This window comes from Gossypium raimondii, chromosome 8, assembly GCF_025698545.1.
Source record: "Gossypium raimondii isolate GPD5lz chromosome 8, ASM2569854v1, whole genome shotgun sequence".
Taxonomy (NCBI): Eukaryota; Viridiplantae; Streptophyta; class Magnoliopsida; order Malvales; family Malvaceae; genus Gossypium; species Gossypium raimondii.
In genome coordinates this window covers 32,812,022-32,833,935 of record NC_068572.1, presented here as the reverse complement: position 1 = coordinate 32,833,935, position 21,914 = coordinate 32,812,022, and the positions used below count along the sequence as shown (strand labels likewise).

The 21,914-nt window shown below is 33.7% G+C and overlaps 1 non-coding gene across 1 annotated transcript; it reads right to left on the bottom strand.

Annotated features, from left to right (window-relative positions):
- Positions 1 to 8,769: 8,769 nt before the first annotated feature.
- LOC128032287 (small nucleolar RNA R71) lies at positions 8,770 to 8,876 on the bottom strand. Its single transcript, XR_008188415.1, has one exon. It is a non-coding gene; the product is annotated as a small nucleolar RNA R71 (small nucleolar RNA).
- Positions 8,877 to 21,914: the final 13,038 nt, after the last annotated feature.

Sequence of the window (21,914 nt, the reverse complement as noted above, 5' to 3'; positions counted from 1 at the left end):
TCTTATTTAGTATTTTATTTAGTATTTTTAAATTTTTGCCTAGTATTTTTAGTTAAATTTTTTATTGTGTGCTTTGTTTGTGCTTAAGCTTATAGAAATACAAGTGACTTATTAGAAGCATGTAAATAGAATTTTGTGTATAAATTAAAATTTTAGTTTGATAATAACTAATTATAGGTTGTTTAATTTTAAACTAATTAGTTCAATTTTATTACACTATGAATAGGTAAAAGTGTTTAATTAAAGTATTTTAGTTTATTTCTTCTTTGTAATCGAAATATTTCATTATTCCAATAAATTGGTTTACTACCCCGTTCTCTATCCAATATAAATCCACGATTATTCTAATCTCGTTTTTTTATTCAATCGTGTTTTTCACATTATTTATTCAATTGAGATTGAGATTATGAGTAACATGAGTGACCAAATCCCTTAGGAGAGATTAACGAGTGGATGGGGATGTGATTAACGAAGGATTAAGGGTTTCTTGAAAGGATTGGTTGGTATAAATACGTGTTCTTAAACCCTAGGCTTGACAACCCTAAGAAGTCATCATAGGTTAAAAGAGATCGGAAGACAAGTCGAATAGAGTAAATCGTAGTTTATCTTGGTTGAGAAAGTGAGGTTGGGAGATAAGTGAGTATCAACCAGTCGATTAATTAGTTAGAGGTCGAAAGGTATAAGTGGTTAATCGATAGCTAATCCACCCTAAACCCTAATATGAAGTTAATTATAATCCTGAAGCGACTTAATCTCCTTGATTGGTTTATTGATTTTAGTCGTTTGTCATTTTTCTTGTTTATTTATATTAGCTATTTAAATTCTTTCATTAATCTATTTTATTATTTGTCGTAATATAAGAATTAATTACTATTACTTAGACTTATTATTGTAAAAAAGTTTTTATAGATTTATTCCATCCTCCCTTGGGTACGATCCTCAAAATACTTCCAAGTATTTCGTTGTAAACAATACTATATTACAATTTGACTTGTACAAAGCGAGTGTGAGCTCCCTTCGAATCAGAAAATTTTTCACAAATTACCAGTGAGACAATTTCACAATTTCTCTAAACTTAATCACTTTAATATTAAATTAATATAATACTTATCAAGATAAATACTATATTAAGTTTAATATTAAATCTATTAAATTAATAAAATGTTTATCTATAAGATAAATATTAAATTTAATTTAATATTAAGATAGTTACTTTAATATTAAATTAATAGAATACTATTAAGATAAGTATTAAATTAAATTTAATATTAAATCTATTAAAATAATATTATTTTTGGAATAGTTAATTTGAAATCAAATTATCCAGTAGACTCCCAGTAGGAGTGTGATTCTTCCACTGCTTAACTGTCGAAGGATCACCCGTCGGCCACCGAAATGCCACTATCGTCGCCATTGGCACCGTCGTGTTTGGTGGTGCCATTGCAGGTTCAACACCCTCATGGATCCCCAAGCCAATGACAACTTGACCAGTCTGATCCTGCCATCGGTTGGATCGTCGACTCAATTTCACAAACTTGGCCCGGTTCGACCAATTTTTAGGTCTCTGTCTTGGTTTTGGGTTTTCGAGCCCAATTTTCAATCTCAGGTCCAATTTTCAAGTTCAATTACCATTAGGCTAATTGTTTGACTTGAAAATTAATTTCCAAAAAAATCATATTTATTTTAATTAAATTGATTAATTTAATTTTACTTGATCAAAATTAATTTTCCCAAAAATCACTTAAATTTTCCAAAATTAATTTTTCAAAAAAAAATTCTTTAATCAAATTCTCTAGTTAAACAATTCTCACGACCGCCTAACTAAATTTCACATAGAATAAATCGACTCAATTAAATTATTTCCAAAGCCATAGAATTTTCTTCTGATTCAAATGCAATCTGATCGAGCTTTTGTTGTGCTAGCGAAGGGACCAATCAGACATATACAATTATGCTCTAGTAATTGCAATTATGACGAGAAGTATCGTTCCGATAATTCACAATTTACTTAATCATGGAGTCAGTCCACAAGAAGTATAATGATTGAAAACTCCTTATTCTATACTCTCTATGAAAGCAATTCATCCAACTACTTTGTCTAATGACCTCATCATATGTGTTACTCTCATATGATATCCTTGATTCCTTTAAGTTAAATACGTTCACTCAATACAATCCTATTTTATCTCATTGTCACCATTATGTCTTCTTAATGATTAGTATGACCACTGTCAACAAAAGACCGTCATAAATTCCTCATTAGAGAATAAGCAACTCGTGGACATGTTTCATATTTATCAATCCACATAATGCAAATAAAAGGATATTGTTAACTCTTTAATCGGGCTATGAATTTCACTGTTGCTAGTAAAGCCATGCCACACACAAGTTATATACCCAAGATACTGACTATGGGCTTGATCATCTTTAAAGCATAAGCCTCCACTTATATCAAAGCACGTGAGTTGCATACGCATGGTTAGTGACTAACACAAGATTTAGGTAAATTACACCATGAACGTCACAAGTGAATTAATTCACAAATAGATTCAAAATTAATTCATCTTGGGTTCAGTCCAATGTATCATTCTTCCAATTAATACATCTATGTCTCTACCTATAGAGTCAACTGTTCTGATAGCCAAGACTAGTCATCTCTCCAATTGGAATTGTAGATGACATAATAATCCTTCTAAGTATTTGAATCAAATGCTCACTTTGATTCTTTTACGGGATTATAGACTCGTTTAGATTATCTACTAAAGTAAGTTATTTTTCTCGAATGTAAACATTCTTACAATGTCACTTATAATCTTTAATAAGCTAATATTTTCTTGTTACAATTTCACTATACATGCAAAACATGAAAGACAGAAACACAAAAGACATAATAATGAAATGTGAAATTAGCTTTATTTATTTATTCATCGTTCAAATACATAGAAAACAATTACATGTTTACCATAATATGGAAACATTTCCCAATAATCTCCCACTTGCCCTAATGAAGTAAATGTGTCATGTTTCACATTCCCATATCCTCAACATGTTTTTAAAACTCCTAGTTACAAGAGTTTTAAAAAACGAATCCGCAAGGTTATATTCAGAAGCTACTTTAACCACATCTACTATTCTTGGACATGTGGAAAGCATAACATACATAAGACTTCCAATTGTCGAAGCATATGAAACCTTACTCATATGCTCTCTTTCTTTCGCAGTCTTAGGACAATCATCCGAAGAAAGATGAAAACCCGATGCAGTCGGCTAAGCGCTTGACTTTGCATCGATCATTTCAAACTGTTCTAGTACATTATTGATGTATAAAACTTATTATAGACCTATCATTTTATTCTTTCGATCCCTAGGGATTCAAACTCCAAGAACATAACTAGCTTCACCCAAGTCCTTCGTGCTAGACTGTTGAGATAACCACAGTTTAACCAATTACAATTCTTTTACATTGTTTCTGATAACTAGACTATCATTGACATACAGAATGAGGAAGACCACATTTGTATCCTTTATATGCTTATAAACACAAGGTTCATCAGCATGTTGCTCAAACTGAAAAGTCTTGATTGTTTGATCAAATCTTTTATTCCATGAGCGTGATGTTTGCTTAAGCCCAGAAATGGATCTTAGTAGTTTGCAAACTTTCTACTCTTTTCCTTTGACAACATAGCCATTGGGTTGAGCCATGTACATGGTCTCATCAAGATAGCCATTCAAGAATGTTGTCTTAACATCCATTTGCCAGATCTCGTAATCGAGAGCAACGACAATGGATACGAGTATATAGATAGACTTGAGCAGGGCTACCAGAGAAAATGTCTCATCGTAATCGATGCCTTCTTTCTATGTATAGCCTTTCCCTGCAAGTCTAGCTTTATGTGTTTCCACTTTCCTTTCCGCATCTCTCTTCTTCTTGTAGATCCACTTACACCATATGAGTTTAATCCTAACCGGTAAGTCTACAAGTTCCCATACCATATTGGATTTCATCACATCCATCTCGGTATCCATGACCTGTTTCCAAAGCTTGGAATCAGTGTCTTACATAGCCTCATCATAAGTGAGTGGGTCATTATCCTCATGATTAGCTTCCATATTATAAGTACTACCATCATAGATGAAGAAGTCTGGTTTCTTAGAAACTCTCTAATTATGATGGATTCCCTTATGTTATTGATTGTTTGCAGGTTTTTCTACAACTTTTTCAAGAATTTAACTTGGTGATTGTTCTATAACTCTCAAAAGTTCCTCGAGTACCACTTTACTTTGAGGCTTAAAGATATCCATGTAGTTTTCCTTAAGGAAAGTAGCATCTAAAAACTTTAATCATATTATCTTTCAGATTGTAGAATAATTCACCTTTTGTTCCTTTCAAATATCTTATAAACATTCACAATTATGTCCATGCATCCAACTTCTTTGTATCCTTATCCAGAATGTGTACTGAACAACGCCATATTCTAAAGTGATTTAGAGCAGGTTTCTTTCTATGCCACAATTCATAAGGTGTCTTACAAGCAGACTTGGTTGACACATCATTCAGAATATAGCAAGTTGTTTGTATCACATATCCCAATAAGGAGGTAGGGAGTTGTGAATGACTTAACTTTGAACGAACCATGTCAAGCAAGGTTTTGTTCCTTCTTTCAGCTATGCGATTATGTGTGGAGTGCCCGGTGTAGTCAACTGGGATAAAATCCCATTCTCCGTGAGGCATCCTAAGAACTCGTCCGAAAAGTATTCCCCACCTCGGTCAGACCAAAGATTTTTTATGGATAAACCTAATTGCTTTTCCACATTCTCACAAAACTCTAGAAATTTATCAAATGTTTCACTTTTGCGATGCATTAGATACACATATCCCTATCGAGAATAGTCATAAATGAGAGTTACGTAATAATTGTAACCTCTTTTGCATTAGATACACATATCCATATCGAGAATAGTCATTAATGAGGTTTCACTTTTGCAAAGCATTAGATACACATATCCACATACATCAGTGTGTAGAAGTTCTAAAGGTTGGTTGGTCCGTTTATCTTTTGCATTAAAAGACCTCTTTGTCATTTTACCTTCCAAGCAAGATTAACATTGTGGAAGACTAATTTCATTAAGCATACTTAAGGGACCATCTTTCATGAGTATATTGTTTCTTTATAGGTTACCGTAAACTCTAAATTGTATAGGGTTTTTCTAGTTGCTTTTACCACCTTTTTACTTAAAAATAACACTAATCCTCAGCTTTTGTTAATGAATTTAGTGAATTTTGCTTAAATCTCAATCATAGACATGGATTTATGAAATACGCAAATTTATGCTTTATTATTAGAATTTTGTGCATAAATTAAATAATTTTATGTTATCTATTAATGTGCTACTTTTTAATAATGCAGTGGGACCATGAGCTGATATAATATGAAGCTCAGTATAATTATTGAATGGACATGAACAAATCCACCCTACTTGGACGATAAAACCATGCAAAATTAGGTCATAAGGATGTTAATTTGACCTAATTTAAGTGATGATACATGGTGGACATGTTTGGTTATTTATTGGGTCATGAAACTGTCTAATAAAAGGGATTCAAGCCCAAATTCGGCACAAGCCTGTGGCTACCCAAAAATCAGTTTAGGGACAATTATTTGGAGGTCCCTACACTTTAAAATTATTAAAAATCAGTACATGAAGATTTCTCAAGAAACCGTCCACTCCATGGCTAAATTTAGCATGATTCCATGCTTAAATCAAGCAACCAACTCACCCTCATTTCCACTTGTTATGGCCAGCCATTAATGGGAGAGAACCAAGGGATCTTTGATGCCATTTTTAGTAAATTCAACCACCAACCTCAAGTATAAATACCACACTTCTCTCACCTTTTCAATCATCCCTTAATCCCTAAAAATCATCCATTATTCATTCATTCATTACTCATTTATTCATTTTTTCTTTCTCTTATTTTCTTTCCTTCTTTCCACGCCTAGCACTTTAGTTAGCAAAACCATGATTAAGGGTGAGCAAAACTCGATTTGACTCGAAAAAATTCAAATTTCGAGTTAAACGAATCGAGTTATTCTAATTAATCGAATTATTCGAGTCAACTCGAATTTTGTTTCCAAATTTTGAGTTCGAATCGAGTTTGGTTTTCAAATTCGAATAACTCAAATAATTCGAATAAATCGAATACCAAACTATAATATTTTACATTGTTACTCCAAACTCCCAAACCCCTTGACTTTCCCCTAAACTTTTACTCCTCTCTCATCTCACCCCCTTCTACCCCAAACCATTCCCCCCAAAAAAAAACAAAATTAACTCCCTCTATTTACTTTCCCCCCAAAAATTTACTCCCTCAACCCCCAAAACCTTTTATTTCCCCTAAGCTTTTACTTCTCACCTTTTATCCTAAATAAAAATTAAAATCATCCAAAAATCTCTAAACCTAAATAGTAATAATTTTATTTATATCTACTATTTATATTACTAAATTAAATTTCAAATTTTTTCTAATTATATTATTGAATTGTTTAATGATATTGAATTGTTTAATCATAGTGAATCTTTATAATTTTTATTAAAATTGATTTATTGATGATGTTATAAAATATTTATGTTAAAACTTTATGTTGGTATCAATTCCATATTTTATCTTTAAGATAAATTTCATTAAAAATCACATTTTTACATTTAATATATTTTTAATTTCAAAATACATAGTGACAAGAATCGAAGATAATTGAAGCAATTAAGCAAGAAAAGAAGCTAACTCGTATATAAAACATTAATAAATAAATTATGAGGGGATGAAAGTTAATAACACATTTTATTACGGTGGGTGATAGTGATAATAAGGACCCAAAATCATTTTTTTAATTTCACATGAACAAATATATTCGATTCGATTCAAATTCCATCTTACTCGACTCGATTCGAGAAAATTTCAAATCGAGTTAGGATGATAAAATATGATTCGTCAACTCGATTAACTGAAAAGTTGTTCATTTGATTCAATTTGATTCAATTTGATTCGATCGAATGCTCACCCCTAACCGTGGTAAGGTTGTCTCTTGGCCGACCATCTTGAGGAGCGATTAGCAAAGGAGCAACATGAGGATTGGAGGAAAACATCTTTATTCAGAGTTTGCAAAACTATCAATTTGAACAGAGTTTATTCTTTCTTTACTTTGTTATTTTGATTTAATGATGTTTGCAATATGTTTTATGATCTTGTCATCAACAATGGTAACTTAAATTTATTGAGCTAGGATGATTGCATTTATTAAATGAAGTTTGTTTAAATCATGTTTATAGTGTTTGTGCCTTAGTCAATCATGTTTTCAATTAAACTCAAGTATGTATTTCATTAATACGTGATTGGATGCATTTGAATTAGCAGAGCAATTCTGACTAGACGATGACTAATGGACACAATAATTGAAAAGTGCATGCTTAATTTAGATCTTGATCCAACTAAATTAAATGTTCATAATAACTTTGACGAGCTCTATTATCTTGCATAGTTTTTAGATTTATGCGATTGAATTGTTTCAAACCTAATCCGTCCCTGTTACTTCACACGAATTCTAAGAAACCCTTAGTTTAATATGGTCAGTAAAATGCATATTTCACTGAGTAAAAGATTCCAAAAGGACTTAATTTTGTTTCCAAACTCATGAAAGATCGAGTTTCCATGGAATGTTTTTCAAACATTGTTAAGCATAAGAAGCATAAACTAAGTTGAATAGTGTAATTATCCTAGCATATTAATGTTATTGATTGTTGAATTTTTTGTTTTTCCTGCTTAACTCATTTCATACATCTCATCACATACTTTGCATTTAGATTAAATTGCATTAGGGATAATCTTGCATTTACATAATATAATTTAGCTTAAACATCATCACTAAAGATATTGTGTTTTTATCACCAAATTGTTAACTTTAATTTTACAATTACCTGATTAACATACACAGTCCCTGTGGAGATGATAACTCTTTTACTTACTTTATTACTTGATAACAGCTGTGCACACTTGCACAAACCTGAGCACTACAAGTTTTTGGGGTCGTTGCCAGGGACTGTTGCCTTAATCATTTTTTGTAAAATTGTTCTTTATAGTTTGGTTTTTATTTTTATCTAACTGCTAAATTTACTAATTTATTCTTCATTCTCTATTTTTGTGATTTATTTTCAGGTGTTTATGAGCATAGACTGAATCATCGATTTATTACTTGTAGACCTTGAAATCGAGCAAACGTTTAGACAGAGAAGACGTGAAAGATCAGCTCAAAGACAAGTCGAGATGGACCTTGGAAATCAAAATGATAGACAAGGAACTGGAGCCGATTACGTGCACAATCCAATCCTTATTGTTGATGAAAGGGATTGTGCCATAAGACAACATGTTTTCCCCTGTTCAATTAATTAAATCTGGGAATTAGGAGACCAAAGATTGAGGCACCGCAATTTGAATTGAAACACGTGATGTTTCAAATACTCCAAACGATGGGCCACTTTAGTGGAATTCCCACGGAAGATCCACACATTCACCTTCAATTATTCATGGAGGTGAGCAGTTCATTTAAAATAGTTTGTGTTACTGAAGATGCATTAAGGTTGAAGTTGTTTCCATACTCATTGTGAGATCGAGCATGAGCATGGGTCAATTCATTGACACCAAGTTCAATATCTACATGGCAAGAATTAGTAGAAAGTTTTTTGGTTAAGTATTTTCCACCTAGCAAAAAGTCTAAGTTACGAAATGAGATAACCACTTTTCAACAATTGGATGACGAGTCCGTATACGAGGTGTGTGAAAGATTCAAGGAATTACTTCATAAGTGTCCTTATGATGGGATTCCACTTTACATCTAGTTGGAGACGTTTTATAACGGTCTCAATGCACACACAAGATTGATGGTAGACGCTTCTGCGAATGGTGCTCTCTTGTCGAAGTCTTATAATGAGGCTTACGAGATCATTGAGAGGACCTCTAGCAACAACTATCAATGACCAACAAATTAAGTAACTTTAGGAAGACGAGTAGCCGGAGTGCACGAAGTGGACGTGGTTACATCACTCTCAGCTCATATATTATCTATTTCTTCAATGTTGAAATAGTTTACCACTAATGGTTTGAATAATTTTTTAGTTCAATCACCGAGCCAATTAGTTGTTGTTTCCTACGTATACTGTGGGGATGGTCATTCTTTTGAGAATTATCCATCAAATCTCGAATAGATTTATTACGTGGGGAATCAACACCAAAATAGAGGTGGACACGAATCACAGTCCAACTTGAACAATCCTTCATGGCGCAATCATCTGAATTTTTCTTGGAGTAATCAAGGAAATGGATCGAACAACACTTACATGCAGCATTGACCCAACCAATCCCAAGGGTTCAATCAACAAGCTCTAAAACCACAACAAACTAAGCCATCCAACAGTTTGGAGAACTTTTTGAAGGCATACATGGCGATGAATGGGGATTTAATCCAAAGCCAAGTAGCAACACTGAAAAATCTGGAGAAAAAAATGGCTTAATTAGCTATGGAGCTTCATAATCGACTGCAAGGAACCTTGCCAAACGACACAGAAAATCCAAGAAATTTGGGTAAGGAGCACTGCAAATTAGTCACATTACGAAGTGGTAAGAATTTGGAGCCCAAGATGATTATGATTAAAGATGAACCTATTAAGAAGGAGGAAAGTCAATCAATAGTTGAAATTCCTGCACCAGCAAAGCTAGAACTTACAAAGTTTGATGAGGTAAAATCTAACCCAGTTAATTCTGAAAAGCTAACATCTTTGGATGCAGATTTATCTCCTTAGAAAAGTTGTCCGATTCAACCCAAAGTTCCTACACCTCTGTACCCTCAAAAGTCCCAACCAAATAAGCAAAAACATGAGGTATAATTCAAGAATTTTTTGGATGTTCTAAAGAAACTGCACATCAATATCATATTGGTGGAGGCTTTAGAGCAAATGCCCAATGACATGAAGTTCATAAAGGACATTTTGTCAAAGAAGAAGAGACTTAGTGTGTACGAGACTGTCGTTTTAATGAAGGAGTGCAGTGCACTCTTATAAAATAAGCTACCTCCAAAATTGAAGGACCTTGGAAGTTTTACCATACCCTATAATATTGGAGAATCTTACTGTGGTAAAGCTTTGTGCAACTTAGGAACGATCATCAACTTGACGCCCAAATCTATTTTCAAGCTGTTGGGAATATGTGAAGTAAGACCCACTACTGTGACACTCTAGTTGGCAGATTGATCTTTAGCATACCCAAAAGGAAAGATCGATGATGTTTCGGTAAGAGTTGATAAATTAATTTTTCCTACTGATTTCATTGTCTTAGATTTGAAGCAGATAAGGAAGTGCCAATCATCCTAGGGAGACGTTTCCTAGCTACGGGAAGAACGCTAATAAATGTGTAAAAAGGTAAATTCACCATGAGAGTTCAAGACGATCAGGTAACATTTAATGTTCTTAAAGCAATGAAATTTCCTGATCAGGTAGATGAGTGTTCAGTGATAGAAGAGCTAGAAACCTTAGTTTCTATGGAATGGAAGAACAATTTTGAAGACCCATTCGAGAACACTTTAGGGTCTGAGCCTTTGGAAGATGAAAAAGGTAATGAAAACATGACTTTTATGGAAGCCAATATGAGGGATTATGTTCAACCAACATGGTTTGAACCACTAGAATTGAAAGTTTGAGAATTTGCACAACCGAAGTTGTCAATCGAAGAACCACCTAAACTTAAACTTAATGTACTTTCTTCCCATTTGAAATATGTTTATTTAGGTAACTATTATATTTTGCCTATGATTGTTTCAATAGAATTAATAGAACATTAAGAGGAGCAGCTGATCAAAGTTTTATAGAAATTTAAAAAGGTGATTGGATGGACCGACATTCAAGGTATAAGCCTTTCCTTTTGTATGCACAAGATTATCCTAGAGAAGGGTGAAAGAGCTAGAATTGATGGGCAAAGAAAACTCAATCCTATCATGAAAGAGGTAGTGCAAAAGAAAGTGATCAAATGGTTAGATGCAAGAATCATCTACCTCATCTTAGATAGTTCATGGGTAAGTCTGGTATAGTGTGTACCCAAGAAAGGTGGAATTACGGTTGTTGAGAATGAATGTCATGATTTAATCTCGATGAGAACTGTTACGGGTTGGAGAATCTATATTGATTACAAAAAAATAAATAAAGCCACTTGGAAGGATCATTTCTTGTTGCCTTTTATGGATCAGATGTTAGATCGACTAGCATGTAACAAATATTACTGTTTCTTATATGGATATTCGGGATACAACTAAATAGTAGTAGCCCCAGAAGACCAACATAAAACCACTTTTACTTGCCTGCACGGTATGTTTGCTTTTAGGCGAATGCATTTCAATTTATGTAATGCACTTGCCACATTTTAACGATGCATGATGACAATATTTACTGATATGGTAGAAAATTTTGTTGAGGTTTTCATGGATGATTTTTCTATTTTTGGTAATACTTATGATGTTTGCTTGAGTAATTTGGCTAAGGTACTAAAGATATATGAAGAGACAAATCTTGTCATTTATAGGGAGAAATGACGAAGTAGATAAAGCAAAGGTGAATGTGATTGAAAAATTACCACCACCAGTTAGTGTGAAAAGACTTCGAAGTTTCTTAGGCCATGTCGATTTTTACCAAAGGTTTTATAAAAGATTTTTCAAAATTTCTAAACCTTTCTGTATGCTGTTAGAGAAAGATACAATTTTTTTTAACAAATCATGTTTAGAAGCTTCTGAATAGTTGAAAAGTTAGTTAATCTCAGCCCCAATAATTGTTACACTTGATTGGAACTCACCTTTTGAGTTAATGTGTGACATAAGCGACTTTGTTGTTGGAGTTGTGATGGGGCAAAGAAAAAACAAAGTGTTTCATCCTATATACTATGCGAGTAGAACTTTGACAGGAGCCAGCTTAATTACACGGCAACTGAAAAAGAACTCTTTGCTATAGTTTTTTCTTTTGGCAAGTTTCGTTCTTATCTCATAGGTACGAAAGTCACAGTATTTACTGACCATGCGGCCATTAAATACTTACTCACAAAGAAAGATGCTAAATCGAGGCTAATTTAATAGATACTCTTACTCCAAGAATTTGATCTTGAAATACAAGATAGAAAAGGTGTTGAGAATCAAGTAACCGATCATCTGTCGAGGTTGGAACAAAATTAGGTAACTCATTCATTTGTTTCTATCAATGAGAATTTTCCAAATGAGCATATCTTTAAGGTAAATCAAATTCATGAAATACCTTGGTTTGCTAATTATGCGAATTATTTAAAAATGGAATAATTCCTTAAGAAATGACATACCAACAAAGAAAGAAATTCCTTCATGATAGTCGATATTATTTCTAGGAGGATCTGTTTTTGTTTAAACAATGTGCAGATAACATAATTAGGATGTACATAGCTAGAAGTGAAATTGATGAGATCATGTACCATTGCCATTCATCTCCAAGTGGGGGACATTTTTGGTGGTTTTTGCGTTGTAGCAAAGATCTTACAAGTAAGATTCTTTTGGCCTACAGTGTTTAAGGATGTATATACATTTGTTTCTATCATTATGGTAAATGCTAGAGGATCGGAAACATATCAAGGAGGAATTATTTGACGTATGGGGCATCAATTTTCTAGGCTTGTTTTTTTTTCTTATGGAAACATGTATATCCTCGTTGCTGTCGACTACGTATCTAAGTAGGTTGAAGCTGATGCATACCCGACGAATGATGCTAAGGTAGTCATTCGATTCCTAAATAAGCATATGTTTTCACGGTTTGGGACTCCGAAGCTATATTTAACGATGAAGGATCTCACTTTGCAAACAAATGGCTTAAATGGTTGCTTGAAAAGTATGATGTGAAACACAAAATTGCCATTACCTATCATCCACAGTCAAATGGGCAAGTTGAATGGGTAAACCGTGAGATCAAAGGTATCCTCGAAAAGGTGGTGCAACCTAATAGAAAAGATTGGTCTCGAAAGCTCAATGATGCTCTATGGACCTATCGAACTGCTTTTAAGACACCGTTAGAAGTGACTCCTTATCAGTCTATCTTTGGGAAGGCGTGTAATTTGCTGCTTGAGTTGGAAAAGAAAGCTCACTGGGCTTTAAAGTAATTAAACTTGGATATTAAGCAAGCTGGTGAGGAAAAGGATGTTACAGCTTGATGAGTTAGAGGAGTTGAGGTTATTTTCATACGAGAATGCCAATATGTATAAAGAAAATACTAAGAGATGGTGTGAAAACTATATACAACGTCATGAATTCAGAGAATGAAAAAAAGTTTTGTTGTTTAATTCGAGGCTAAGGTTATTTCTGAGAAAGCTCAAATCCGGATGGAAAGGACCTTATACCATCTATAAAGTTTACCCATATGGAGCTGTAGAATTGAAAAACAAGAAGGAAGGTACGTTTAAAGTTAATGGTCAACATCTTAAACACTATTGGGATGGTGAAGTCGAGCAAATTAAGTTTGTCTAAGGAGATTGGAACTTAAGCGAGACCATTTGTGACCCCTCCAACCTTTCCTGGGATATTAATTTGATGTAATTATTCGAGAAAGAATTTTCTAAATAATCCAAAAGTTTAATTTTTAATTTTAATTTTTTAATTTAATTTTAATTTGTTTATATTTACTAAAATATTCAATTTGGCCCAAGTATTAATCAGTTTATTATTCTAGTTCAGTTTGATTTTTAAGTACAGCAAAATAATTACAATTTGGGCTTGTGTCCCAGAACAGTGAAGAGGAGAAAACCATCCACTAGGTGCCGTCCACAGGGTCCTAAAGCCCCGAATTTTTCCACCACTTTTCCTTTCCCTCCTTACATTGCCAACCAAGTAATTGCTTGTAGCTAAATTTTTGCTACAAATTTGCCCTAATCCATCATTATATAAACCCCATCATACCATTATATTTTTCACAACCATTCAAACAACTAGCTTAAACCCTAGCCACCCATTTCATTCCTTTTTGTTGTTAGCCTCAAATCTCAAAAGTTTTCCCCAATTTTCTTTCCTTGTCACAAGTCCCTCCTATCGTTTTAGCAATTTCGCTGCCGGAGCAGCCTTATTACCATCGTAAGCCCGTCACTACTGTAAGCTCACTATTTTCGTAATCCATTACCGCCGTAAACCTCCACCACACACATTGTCAATTTATTTTCCCTTCTTTTTGCCAAAACTCTACCTAATTTTAGGAAAAATCACCATGTCTCGCAAAAGAACTAAATCTTCCAAGACTTCTATCGAGAATTCAATTGTGATTCAAGACGAGAAAATAAGGGAAATATTTGATTCTATCTTCAAGAATCAACCCATGATGCCGGGAAAATGTTTAACTTGGAGACCAATGACATGATAATCATGCCATATGTCACTTCGAAAGATGATTAATGCTTCAAATTGAGAGCAATTCTGTGATGCACGATCAATGCCTAATGAAGACATAACACTAGAGTTCTATGCCAACTTAACCACGCCAGATGTTTTTGAAGTTCTTGTTCATAAGAAGAAGGCACCCCTTACTTCTAAGTCCATTAATGATTTGTTTAACTTACTTGATGTTGAAGAAGATGAATACTCTGCCATGATGGCAAATATCAATTGAGATTTTCTTCAACAAGTTCTTAATGTGGTTACAAATTTGGGATCCCAGTGGATTATAAGGAAGTATGGTAGTCATTCTTGTTGAAGAGAATATTTAGATCCAGTGACTAAGGTATAGTTCTACTTTATTCGATATAGCTTCATGCCTATCTCACATAAATCCACCATCTTGATGGAACAAATGCTTTTGTTGTATGCAATTACGATAGAAAGGTCTATCAATATTGGGAGAAATTATTCTTAGGTAGATTCAAGATTGCACTAGGAAAAAGGCAAGAAGTGACTACTTTCCATCATTGATTACTTCGCTTTGCTTAAGGGCCCAAGTAAGATTAAAAGCAAACCTGAAGTACCGTTATGTTCAAGGTTGCATAATAAGGCATGAACTTGAAATGTTAGTGAAGAATTTTGGATTATTAAACCAAGTTGAACCAAATGAGCCAAACGAACCAAAATCAGAAGGGTCATCAACCAAATTTGAACCAGAAGCTGAATCAGTTGATGAGACAGAAGAAGTAGAAACTGAAGATGAACCAAACAACCTTGAACCGAAGGTGGAGCCAAGTTTTAATCCTAAGTTGACCATTCTTACTTCCTTAAACACTATGAAAAATTCAAAAATTTCAACTATGATGGATATGTTGAAATTCATGCATAACCAACAACAAACTTACTAGAGATATGAACAAGTTAGAGATGATACCTTATGAAATACTTTAAAGAATATCTCTAACACTTTTGCTCCTGAGTTCCCAGATCATATCTTCGAGAAATGGCAAGAGGAGATTGTGGGATCGAGTGCAACAAAGAAGGGAAAATGAAAAAGACATGAGGGATGGTGCAAATAAAAAGGGAGGAAATTTCTTATCCTTAGTATTTATTTTTAGGCGTTTATTTCTATTCTTTTTTTAGTATTTTGTTTTCATATAATAAATAAGATATTGTAAGCATGAATAAAATAAGCTCAATGTCTCTTCATTAGAAAAAAAATTGAAGTGATGTGGTAATGGGAATGAACATGTCTAGGATTGGATTGTTGAGAAAGACTTTGTGTTTAAGCAGTCTTCATGACTCACCTCTCACCTCTCTTTCTTGCTATCCTACCTGATATTCAGTTTTCATTCATTACTTTATTTTCGCAATAAAGACATCGCTTCTTTCAAAATGGGAGTAAGGCAATATTTTCATAAATTTTTAAAATTTTAAAGTATGTTTCAATCTTTTCATATAATTATGCTAAAATAAAATGATGATTAGAGAAGATTTTTGTTCATGTCACACCATAGACATAGTGTGCTGCAACATAGGTCAACATGCTACCCAAGAATACCAAGGATATTTTTGTCCACGTAATCAACTTTGTATGAAGACTTAGGATATGACGAAGACCTAATTTTGGCAGTCAACACTACTATATATAAGACATTAAGGGTTTGATGTAACTAAATCTTCCTAGACGCACTAAAAAATGCTAGTAGTTTAGGAGTAGGAGTAGAATAATTTTCTTTCGAATTTTGATAAACTAGTTGTTTTTCCTCTTGGAATCAGCTTTGATCCAAGAGTTGTAGCACCCCAGATCTGGAGAGTCTAAATTTTTGGGCTTATAGAGTAAATAGTCTGTTTGGCATAGTGTAATCTGCCCAAATGATAATTTTGCTGTATAATAACCGCCACATGATTTAATAAGAATTAAACTTCATGATATTCTGCTACATTAAAGAAATTTCGTGTTAATTCGATAAATGGTAAGAATGGAATGAGCATTCGCCAAAAGTATAGTATGTCTGATTTGTCTGGATACTGTGCTAGTTAGATTTTAAGTAACGTGGTTAGAAATCAACTAAATAATCAAGTTGGATAATTGTGGTTAGAAGGTGCTTATTTATATTTCCCTCAGAAATTGTAGGCTATTAAGAAGGAAAGTTTTGAAACATATGATAGTTTTTAAATTCCACTATGCAAGTGGAGTCATATTTATATGTAAGAGATGAGTTTTGAAATGGTTCTTCTTTCTTCTTTCTCTTTCTTAAGTGTTATTTAATGATACCTTCCTTAAACCTGAATGTATATTACATCGATGTTCTAGATGCTATGGCCCTTTTATGATCAGTGATTACTTCACATCAATGTGAGTATTTCAACTCTGCATGTTAAGTTTTGAATGAGTAAATTTGTATGTGGTGATTGAATAGTAAGACTGTAAGTATAAGATTTTTTCTTGAAATTTTCACCGATTGATATGACAAGTAATTTGTTTGTACAAGAGTAGTAATATTTTACTTATGTTTCTAACTAGTGGTTGTTGTTGATTTGAGATGGATATCTAGACCTGGAGTTTCAAACTACAGTAAGTAAGAATTAGTTGAATCTCTACTCTGGCTCTTGCATGTATATTGTTTATACCGAAGTATATCTATATGAAAGTGATCAAATTGGAATCTGAAAATCATGGATAGTACAATATGAATATGATACTTATACAACTATAGGAATAAAGTTATGATTAGTTTAAAAGATAAGTTAGTCTACTTGAAAATGAGTTCTATGGGATGTAGGAAAAGTGTTATGAAATTATGAAATCTTGGGTCCGGGATGTGTCCAGTTCGTAGATTTTTTAATGTGAGTCGAGTCATCATGATGGTAGATAAGGAAGTCCGTCGGGACTATAAATAGGAAATCTGATATGAAACTCTAAAGGAAAGTCCATGGCCATGGCATACTCAGAAAAAGAATTGTTGAATGACGTTTTATCTGCGTCTCCTATGGCGACGATGGGCAAACCTCACTCAAGGTGAGTTTAGGCAAATCTATATCGCAAACACGACAGTTTTGGGATGCTTATGTGGCATCCTCTCAGCCTATGTGGCGTACTCTGTATGAATCGCCTTTGTGGCAGACTTTGACTAGATTCCTTTAGAGTGTTTTCTATAATAAATTCGTCTGTTCGATATATTTTTTGTTGGCCTCTGATATGTTCTGTGAAGTTTGTTGAGATAGCAAACAAGACATTTTCTATGATTGTCTGTATGGCGTGTTTTGTTAGGTTTAAATGGCGTGAACTGTTAGGAATGTCTGGTAAGGGTTGAATATGAATGTCTATCTCTATTGGAAAAGAAGAGCAAAGTCTTTTAGTTCGGTATTAATTAAGGTTAAGATGAGGTATGAATATGTTCTGGGCTAAGAGTGAGTAAATCTTAAGGGTTTCCGTGAAAAATATTTGTGTATCTATATGTCAAGAAGGGTATTCGTCATAATTGCTTGTAAAAAAATAGAAAGTGAGTGGTATTGTGTCGTCTTCTAAAATTATTCTGAATATGAGTTAATGTTATATTAAGTTTTGGGATTTTGACATAACATGATACGGAATTCGTCAAAATGGTCTATACAATGATTTATCAGTATGGATATGTGTGATTTTGAATCAAGCTAGATCTGAGTATGAATTGATGGCATTAAAATTCTACGTAAGTATTCTCTAAACATATATGTATCCACCCGTGATAAATGGCAGTGAACAATTGTTTGAAATAAGAGTATGGTTTAAGACATAGATTTTTGTAAGGGATTTTTTAGGGGTATAATCTGTTAAGAAATTATTTTGAAACAAGAGATTTGTGAAATGTTTGGAAGGATTACTCAATTAATTAGATAAGGAAGACTGAATATGACAAAAGCATGATAGCTGGTACATAAGAGAATGGTAAACTGTGGTGGTATCCACCGAAATAAATGATGCAGAATAATTGGCACACAATAGTTCCTATAAGATTGCAAAATATCCATCAAGGTATTGTTCTGTTAAGCTCACTAAGTACTCATGTACTTACAAGATTTGTTACTTCTTTTGAAGTATTTGAGACGAGACTTCACTTGAAGGGACAATGCCAGGACTACGCCAAATTGGTGGTGAAGTGGGCTATTATGCATACATTGGAGTTGTGGTGTAGTCTAGTAATATTCCTATTGAGTCTATATTAAATAAACTTCCATTTTGTTAGGATTTGTATCGAGTATGTTGTAAAAAGATTCTTTTAAGTTACTTCTCTTGTTTTCATATAATAAGTTTCTAATTAAAATTTCAAATAACATGGTTCAAGAAATGATGAATTGCAAACTGTTTTCGTTACTGGTTTAACTTTGTGAAGTTACACCCTAAATTAAGACACGGTGAATCATGTTGTGTTTGGGGCATTACAAGTGTTTATTTATTTTATCGAAGTATTTCAGTTTACTTGTTTTTTCATTCGATTTATTTCTTAATTCCAATCAAGAAATTTGTTACTCCGTTCCTCATTTGATATTAAATCCACGATTATTCAAATTCCTTTTCTCTTTTAAATCAATTGTGTTCTTCACATGATTTGTTTAATTGGAGTTGAGATTATGAATAACACAGTGGCTAAATCCCTTAGGGAAGATTAACAATTGTATGGGGATGTGATTAACAGAAGATTTAGGGTTTCTTAGGAGGGTTAGTTGGTATGAATTACGTGTTCACAAACCAATAGGATTGACAACCCTCAGAAGTTATCATAGGCTAGACGAGGTATAGAGATAAGTCAAACCGAGTAAATCGTAGTATATCCTGGTTGAGGTGAGTTCAAGAGATAAGCGAATATCAACCAATCGATTAGTTAATTAGAGACCGGGAGGTAATAATTGGTTACAAACCCTGAAGTGAGTTAATCTTCCTGAATGGTTTATTGATTTTAGTCATTTGTTATTTTCCTATTTATTTATTTATTTTAATTATTGAATTTCTCTCAATTATATATTTTATGGTTTATTGTAATATAGGAATTAATTAGTACCATTTAGACTTATTATTGTAAAAATGTTTTCATAATTTATTTTATCCTTCATTGGGTACGATCCTCAAAATACTTCCAAGTATTTCGTTATACTAATTATATTACAATTTGACCTATGCACTTGCGAACGCCGCCATTCTCAATTTTTATATTTTTGATGTTTTATTTTCACTATAAACGACAGTAAAGTTTTTAGCACTGTTGTCGGGGAGGTTTTGGTAATAAATCGTGAAAATATATTTTACAATTAATAAGATAAGTAGGAACGTTAAGGCCTATATATGATTTTTAATTTTTATTTATTTTTATTTTTATTTCTATTTCTATTTTTATTCTCTTTTCAGGTCGTTTATGACTCAAAGCTCTAGCACTCCAATCGAACCGTACCCAGATACGGAGCAACTAATCAGGTGCAACCATCAAGCTATGAATATCGATCCACCCGCTAATAATTAATTTACCTTGGGAAAACCAATTATTTGAAGATCCACGAGAGCAAAAAGATAACATTCGAGAAGAAGTCCCAATGAGTTAGCGGACACTGCGCGAGTATGCCCTACCTACACTAGAAGCGGTGCAAGGAAGTATCGAACGACCGGTGATTAACGCCAATAATTTTGAAATAAATACGACCACTAGTCAAATGATCCAAACACGCTGCAGTTCAAAGGGAACATGGTTGAAGACCCGAATTAGCATTTGAAGCAGTTTCTTCAACTATGTGACACCTTCAAGTACAACAGGGTATTCGATGATACCGTGCATTTTTTGTTATTCTTATTCTCATTGTATGATAATGCAGTTGATTGGTTAGACTCGCTATAATAGGGTTCCATCACCACTCAGAATGATTTAGCAGAAAAATTTCTCTATAATTTTTTCCTGGATAGTCGAACCATTTAGCTCCGACAAGAAATTGCCAATTTGAAACAATACAAAAGTGAATCCTTGTACAAGGTGTGAGAGAATTTTAAGACAACCCTAGGGAAGTGCCTACACCATAGACTGCAAGCGTGGCTCTAATCCAAAAATTCTATAATGGAGTTGATGGACACATTAGATCTAACTTAGATGGAGCATCCAGGGGATCTCTCATGTTCCATACGTACGAATGAGCCTAAAAAATCATTAAGGATATGGTCATGAATTTGTACATGTAGACTAATGAGAGATTCATGTACCAAACCAAGTCACCAATGATAAAAACTGTGAAGGAGAATGATGATGAACGATTCCAATGAATCCTTGAAAAACTTAACCGTTTGGAGACACCCGTCAAGTCAACGAAAGTATAGCCACATTTAGAGAACCAATAGGAGGCGGAAAGTTACATAAGTAATAGGGGTGGAAATCGCTATTCAAATACCTACAATCCCGTTTGGAGGGATCATCCAAACCTCAAATAGAGAGGTTACTAAAGAGATACGAATCAAGCCCAAACTCGACAAAATCCTCCTTACCAACCACCACCATTACAACAAAGAGTCGTGGGAAATGGCCATACTTCATGTGGTCAAAGATTTGATTGACTAGAGGGAGAGATACAAACTATGAAGACGGATATTCAATAAGTCCAAGCTACATGTAAATGACTCGAGCCCTGGATGGATAGCCTCTGTGACCAAATGAGTCAGCTAATGATGATGTTGCAAAAGCAAAATGGCTAAAGTCTCCCCAGCAATACAGAAAATAATCCTTGGAGAGACGGAAAAGAGCACGTAAAGGAGATCACATTGTGATTGAGCAAGGAATTAAAGTCACCAACAAAGCCCATCCATGAAGAGGAGGATATTCCCAAAGATGTCAATGAACCCACGAAGGAGGAGGAAGTTGAGCACCCTGAGTCAATCAAGGAGGTAGCCAAATCGGTACCTAATCCAGTAATCTTAACTCACAGCACAACAAAGATACCCCGAAAATAAAAGATTCGGGTAGCTTTACAATTTTAATAGAGATAGGGGATCAATATTGTTGCAAAGGCCTTTGTGATTTAGGGGCTAGTATAAATTTAATGTCACTATCAATTTATCGAAAACTTAAACTTGGGGATCTTAAAAATATCTCTGTAATGGTTCAACTAGCTGATAAATCCTTAGTACATCCTAAAGGTGTACGAGGATGTATTGGTCAAGGTATGAGGATTCATCATCCCTGTCGACTTTGTAATCCTCGACTTTGATGAAGATTGAGAAATACCCATTTTGTTGGGTAAGCCATTTATGGCCACTTCTAAATCGATGATTGATCTTGAACAAAATGAAATTTTTATAAAAATTTATGATGAGATAGAAATGTTCATATGTGGCCACAATTCCCAAAGTAAGGGGTTAGCTAGGGAGGAGTGTTACGCCTTAGTTAATTTAACCCCTAATAGCCTCGATTGAAGGTGTTTTTCAAATTGTCC